Genomic DNA, 6,976 nt, shown 5'->3' on the forward strand with positions numbered 1-6,976 from the left:
TTTTAAAGAAAAGTATTTCTTATTTGTGAGTGTGAGAGAAAGAGAGGGAGAGAGATAGATATAGAGAAATACGGAGATAGAGGGATAGAGAGATGGATATAGATATAGATAGACAGATAGGCAGACATATGGATGACAGATATATGACAGACAGACAGACAGAGAAGCAGGTACATGCATACATGTCATGGTGTGGATGTTGAGGCCAGAGGACCACTTTGAGCTTTGGAGTCAGATCTCTTCTGGGTCCTGGGGATTGAACTTAGATAGCAAGGATGACACCTTTGCTGAGTCACTTTACCAGCTCTGTGTTTCTCTTTGTTCTAAACCTTAGCAAAGTTCTATTTATTAGGATTTCATTCTTTAGCATTTTCCCAAGGGTCTTAATCAGTGGTAAAGTGTGTCTGATCTACCTTAATGTCCTTTTAGAAGGACTATGACTTGGCCAGGCAATACACATTTCTACAAGAGTCATTAGGAATAATAATTTGGGGCAGGCACATCTGCTACTCCTTTTCATCTCCCAAGATGTCCCCAGCTATATACCTGGTCAAGAAGTAACTGAATTTGTGTCTAGAGGAGAGGAGCATGTATCCAAACTTTCTTTGATCCGAAGCCATAATTTAGGGCAATTAAAAGAAATATGAAGCAAATTCCATATCTTATATATCATCCATACTTTTTCCTAAATAGCCATATTTATCAGTGAGCTAAAAGAGAGGGAGAGTGGGAGGGGGAAGAGAGGGATGGAGGGAGGGAGGGAGGGAGGGAGGGAAGGAGAGAGAGAGAGAGCGAGCTAGGGCCTTTCCCAGTAAAAACATTTGACCTTGGCACACGTACATAAATGAATCTTTCTGACTTTTCCTAGATAGACATCTAACAAAGAGAAGACTAGAGGCATTTTTTTTTGTTCCAGAATAACTTGTAGTTCTGAGGTTAAGAACCACTGACCTAGACATTTCAGTGTGTATGTGTGGCTAGTCCTCAGATACTTCCCTAGAAGTCAGAACTTTTGGACAATACGTAAATCTCAGAGAAAATCTGTTCGTTACAAAGAAAAAAAAAAGAAAGAAAACATGGCTATTAGGCAGGGACTATTGAAGAGGCAAAGGCTACATCTGAGAAGAGGTATAACTTGCCAGGGAAGGGGCAGACTTTGGTTTTGTTATGATTTTCTGGAGGACTAGAAGTGGCCTTATGTTCTCCTGGTAACTTTCCAGATCTCTTACACAGACCTCTTGTACAGAGTCTCTTCACACGGCATGCTTTTTACCCGTATCTCTGAGCTCCCCTTTCATGTGCCTGTTCATTGGTTCACCTTGAACAAATATCTGCACTTTTTAATGTAGTGTATTGGTAGGCATTGAGTACAGTCCTCGTTGGTGTTCCTCATCCTTTCCTCAAGCATGAATAACTCTCTAGTAGTGATGGTAATCCTTTTATGAGGCAAGCTCCAAATCCTAGGTTAGTGTTTCTGTTTTTATACTTGTATCTTCTTATAACAAGCTCTGGATCCAGGCCCTCCTTTTCTTCTTTCCAAAGACCTTAGTCATTTGCAAACTTTGAAGTGGCTATGCTCCCTCAGTACCTGCCTATTCAATAAGCACAGAGGTTTATTCGCCATGGACTGCATCCGGTTTTCCATTCAGATAAAGATGCAAAGTATAAATTCAGGGAGAAGAAAACAGAATTAATCTTATAACTTTTACAGAGATCCCCCAAACCAATGTCAAAGTGCTGAGATTTACTAGACCCACCCGCCCTCACTGTTCTCAGCTAAAGAGAACTGTCACCCAAAGACCTTTGCACTTGTTCCCATGGACTCTTATGATTTTCTTCCAGATGTATCCTGGATGTATCCAGATGTACTCTTCAGCTCTCTCTAAGTGTTCCCTTTGCACGAGGCCTTTCACGACAGTGGCTCTTGTTCTTGTGACACTTTCTCTTTCCCTGTCCCCACTTCAGTTCTTCCCACACCATCTAATGAATGGCACACACCGTAGTATACTGGAGTTTGTGTATGCATTCTTCCCACCGAAAGGGGAATTGCCTGTTTCATCAACACCCTCAGGCAGATGGCAGACCCCCAAAGTCTATTTTTAAGCCTGTGGGCATTGTTTTTCTTTACTAGCAATTGGTGTTTGTTAATGGAAGCTATGGGAAACGTTGGGAAAAACATAGCGATATTGAAAAATGTTCCCACTATCATTAGTAGAAACCTTCATTAGTCTAAGTATGGAAGACAGTTTATTTTGGCTGATTGAATTAATATTGATGTCAGTGTGCACTATGAATATGTGAAACCAGATGTAAACTTTCCGTGTCTCTGCTGTAAATGTTCTTTCCCCCAGAATATGCCACAAGCCACAGGTAAGCAGATCCTGTGTTTTCAGTAGTGTTTTCTCAAAAATCCAATAAAAGATGAGGCTATATGCCTTATACATATGTATTTATAGTGTATAAGAATAATTATATATACATATGTCATATGTAGTACATTTGCAAATGTTGTGCAGGAAGAAGAAAATATAATTTTATTCTCAAGTTAGTCTCACAAATTCCTTGGGGATGCACACACACACACACACACACACACACACACACACACACACACGGACAGAAGACTCTTTGGTACATCATGGGATAGTTAGCTATATCTTATCTGCCCAGTAGAGACTTCTAGCACCCTACTACTAATTATGTCAACCAAAACTATCTATAGACATTGCCAAATGTTTTCCATGAGTCAAAAGCACCCCTCAATTGAGAACTAAAACATTAGATGAAAATGAGATACTCTTGGGGCTTCTAGGTCAGTAGGCCTGAAAAGAAGTGCTTTAAAGTGCTATCCTCTCCATAACTTGGGTAATCAGTTGGAAGTGACAACTGTCACCCAGGTTATTCTATCTGGAGGTGACAATACGTTTCTCATTCTGAGGTCTTGGCAAGGATTCAGTTTTACCCTACCTGAACGCCGAGTGTCAGAAAACATACATTGTTGTTACTTTCCATACTCTTTTCCTTCTTCCCAGAATTTCAAAGAAGAGCTAATAGCAATACTCCTCAAATTGGTGCACACAATAGAAACAGAAGGAATATTGCCAAATTCTTTTTATGAGGCCACAGTTACCCGGATACCCAAACTAAGTAAAGGTACAACAAAGAAAATTACAGATCAATCTCCCTCATGAACATTGATGCAAAAATACTCAACAAACGACCAAATTTAAGAATATATAAAAAAATCCTCCATCATGATCCTAGAGATGCAGGGATGGTTCAACATAGAAAAATCTGTCAATATACTCCACCATATAAACAAACTGAAATGAAAAATAAAAACACATGGTCATCTCATTAGATGCTGATAAAGCCTTTGAGAAAATGCGACACCCATTCATGATAAGGGTTCTGGAGAAAACAGGTATACAAAGAACATACCCAAAGGCAATATACAGCAAGCCAACAGCCAATATCAAAGTGAACAGACAGAAACTCAAAACAATTCCATTAAAGTCAGAAATAAGACAATATTGTTCACTCTCCCCATATCTATTCAATATGGTACTTGAGGTTCTAGCTAGAGTAATAAGGCAACAAAAAGAGATAAAAGGGATACAAATTGAAAAGGAAGAAGTCAAACATTCACTATTTGCAGATGATATGATAAGTCAGCCAAAATATTCTACCAGGGAACTCCTACAGCCGATATCCACCTGCAGTAATGTGACTGGATACAATATTAACTCAAAAAAAAAAAAAAACCCACAATCTGTAGTCCTTCTGTATACAAATGATAAGTGGGCTGAGAAAGAAATTAGAGAAACTACCTTTACAATAGCCACAAATAGCATAAAATATCTTGGGGTAACACTAACTAAAGAAGTGAAAGACCTATTGGACAAGAACTTTAAGTCTTTGAAGAAAGAAATTGAAGATGTAAGAAAATGGAAAGATCTCCCATGCTCATAGATAGGTAGGATTAGCATAGTAAAATGACAATCTTACAAAAAAGCAATCTACAGATTCAATGCAATCCCCATCAAAATTCCAACACAATTCTTCACAGACCCCAAAAGAACAATGCTCAATTTTATACAGAAAAACAAAAAACCCAGGATAGTTAAAATAATCCTGCACAATAAAGTAACTTCTGCAGTTATCACTACCCCTGACTTCAAGCTCTATTAGAGAGCTATAGTAATAAAAACAGCTTGGTATTGGCATAAAAACAGACACTTGGATCAATGGAATAGAATTGAAGACCCTGAGATAAACACACACACTTAAAAATGCCCAATTTTTGAGAAAGAAGCAAAAATTGAACAATGCAAAAAAGAAAGCATCTTCAACAAATGGTGCAGGCATAACTGGATGGCAGCATGCAGAAGAATGCTAACAGATCCATATCTATCATCCTGCACGAAACTCAAGTCTAAGTGAATCAAAGACCTCAACATAAATCCAGATACACTGAAGCTGATAGGAGAGAAAGTGCAAAGTAGCCTTGAACACATTGGCACAGGAGACTATTTCCTGAATATAATACCGTGGTACAAACACTGAGATCTACAATTAATAATTTGGACGTTATAAAACTGAAAAGCTTCCGTAAGGTAAAGGACACCGTCAATAAGACAAACGACAGCATACAGAATGGGAAAAGGTTTTCACTAACTCCACATCTGACAGAGGACTGATATCCAAAATATATAAAAACTCAAGAAACTAGACGTCAAAATACCAAATAATCCCATTAAAAATTGGGTACCGACTTAAACAGAGAATTAACAACAGAAGAATCTCGAATGGCTAAGATACAATTAAAGAAATGTTCAACATCCTTAGCTATCAAGAAAATGCAAATCAAAATGACTCCGAGATACCATCTTACACCTGTCAGAATGACCAATATCAAAAATGCTAATGACAGCCTATGTTGGAGAAGATATGGATTAAGGGAAACACTCTTCCACTGCTGATAGGAGTGCAAATATGTATAATCACTTTATAAATCAGTATGGTGTTTTTTCAGAAAATTGGGAATCAATCTACCTCAAGACCCAGCGATACCATTCTTGGGCATATAACTAATGGATGTTCAACCACACAACAAGGGCACTTGCTCAAGCATGTTCATAGCAGCATTATTCATAATAGCCAGAACCTGGAACAATCTAGATGCTCCTCAACCGATAAATAGATAAAGAAAATGTGGTGAATCTGCACATTGGAGTGTTACTCCAGGGAAAAAGACAGTGACATCATGAAATTTGTAGGCAAATGGACAGAAGTAGAAAAAAATCATCCTGAGTGAGGTCACTCAGACCCAGAAAGACAAACCTGGTATGTATTCACTCATAAGTGGATATTAGATGTAAAGTGAAGGATAACCAGGCTACAATCCTCAGAGTGAGAGATGCTAGGTAACAATGAGGATTCTAAGGGGGATCCATGGATCTCCCTGGGAAGAGGAAGTAGATGGGATGTTCTGGATAAAGTGTGGGTGGGGGAATAGAGGAGTGGGGATGGGTGGATGGGAACATGAGGGGTTAAGATGGTTGAGTTGGGGGTGGGAAGGAGACGGAGAATAATGAAAGAAAGATCTTGATAGAGGAGGCCATTATAGTTAGGGAAAACCTGTTGCCAGGGAAACTCCCATGATTTCAGGAGGATGACCCCAGCTAAGACTCCTAGCAACAGTGGAGAGGGTGCTCGAAATGGTCTTTCCCTGTAATCAGATTGGTGACTACCATAATTGTCATCATGAAGCCTTATTCCAGTACCTGATGGAAGTAGTTGCAGGGATCTACAGCCAAGCACTGGACTGAAATCCAGGAGTCCAGCTGAAGAGAGGGTGGAGGGATTATATGACCAAGAAGGGCAGTTAAAATCATGATGGGAACACCACAGAGACAGCTGACTTGAGCTGGTGGGAGCTCAAGGACTCTGGATGGATCTAGACACTCTGCATCTTAGTGACAGTTGTATAGCTTGGTCTTTTTTTGTGACCCCTAGGAGTAGGACCAGGATCTGTCTCTGATGTATGAGCTGACCCTTTGGAACCTATTCCATATGGTGGGAGCCTTGTTCACCCTTGATGCAGGGGGGGGAGGAGCTTGGTCTTGCCTCAATTTGATATGCCATGCTTCATTGATTCCCATGGGAGGCTTCACCCCCAATCTGAGTGGAGACCGAGGAGTGGATGGGGGAGGTGGTAGAAGGGAGGCAGGGATAGGGATCAGGAGGAGAGGAGAGGAGAGGAGAGGAGAGAGAGAAAGCTCTGGTTGATATCTAAAATAAATAAAAAATGATGAATAAATAGAGGGCCTTTGTTGCGGGACCAAGCGCTTCACTTACTTGTGGGAATAAGGGTAACTTTTAGAACATTGTTAGAATGTATACTGGTTTGGTAAAGTAGTAGTGTTAGGTTTTCTTTTAAGGTCTACATCCTCATTAGCCCTGGGTAGTTGGCTACATTTCTAGTACTATATTTCTCTCTCATTGAAGAGGTCATTTAAGTTTAACTAGACAGCTGTTGTTACCACCAAGATGCGAATGCCACTATTGCACCTTTAGGGATATGTGCTATACTAGTCATTGTTATAGTTCAAAGGTATCACAGCTGGGTGGGACAATTTGCTGCTTCCTTCTCTTGATAGATTACTTTTTGGTACTATGAAAGCTAGACCACGGTAGGTAAGCTTTCAGGTTTTATATGACTCAATTTTTCCAAGTCTTGTGTCTAAAGAGTGTAACATTTTTAGCAATAGGAATTCATTTTCAACCTCTGGAAGGCAATCAAGGGCAATAGCAATACCTTATATGGTTTTTGAAGTTTCTTAGACTGCCCTAAACATCAGCTCCAAAGGATGCTTATTGTATCTGATATGGGTTTTTTGCTAGATAGTAAATGAATCTTGTGAGGTAATGCACCAAGCAGCAAAACTCCAATATGTGTGTGTGTGTATATATA

This window comes from Alexandromys fortis, unplaced genomic scaffold, assembly GCF_014885135.2.
Source record: "Alexandromys fortis isolate MF-2015 unplaced genomic scaffold, M_Fortis_MF-2015_v1.1 scaffold_147, whole genome shotgun sequence".
Classification (NCBI taxonomy): domain Eukaryota; kingdom Metazoa; phylum Chordata; class Mammalia; order Rodentia; family Cricetidae; genus Alexandromys; species Alexandromys fortis.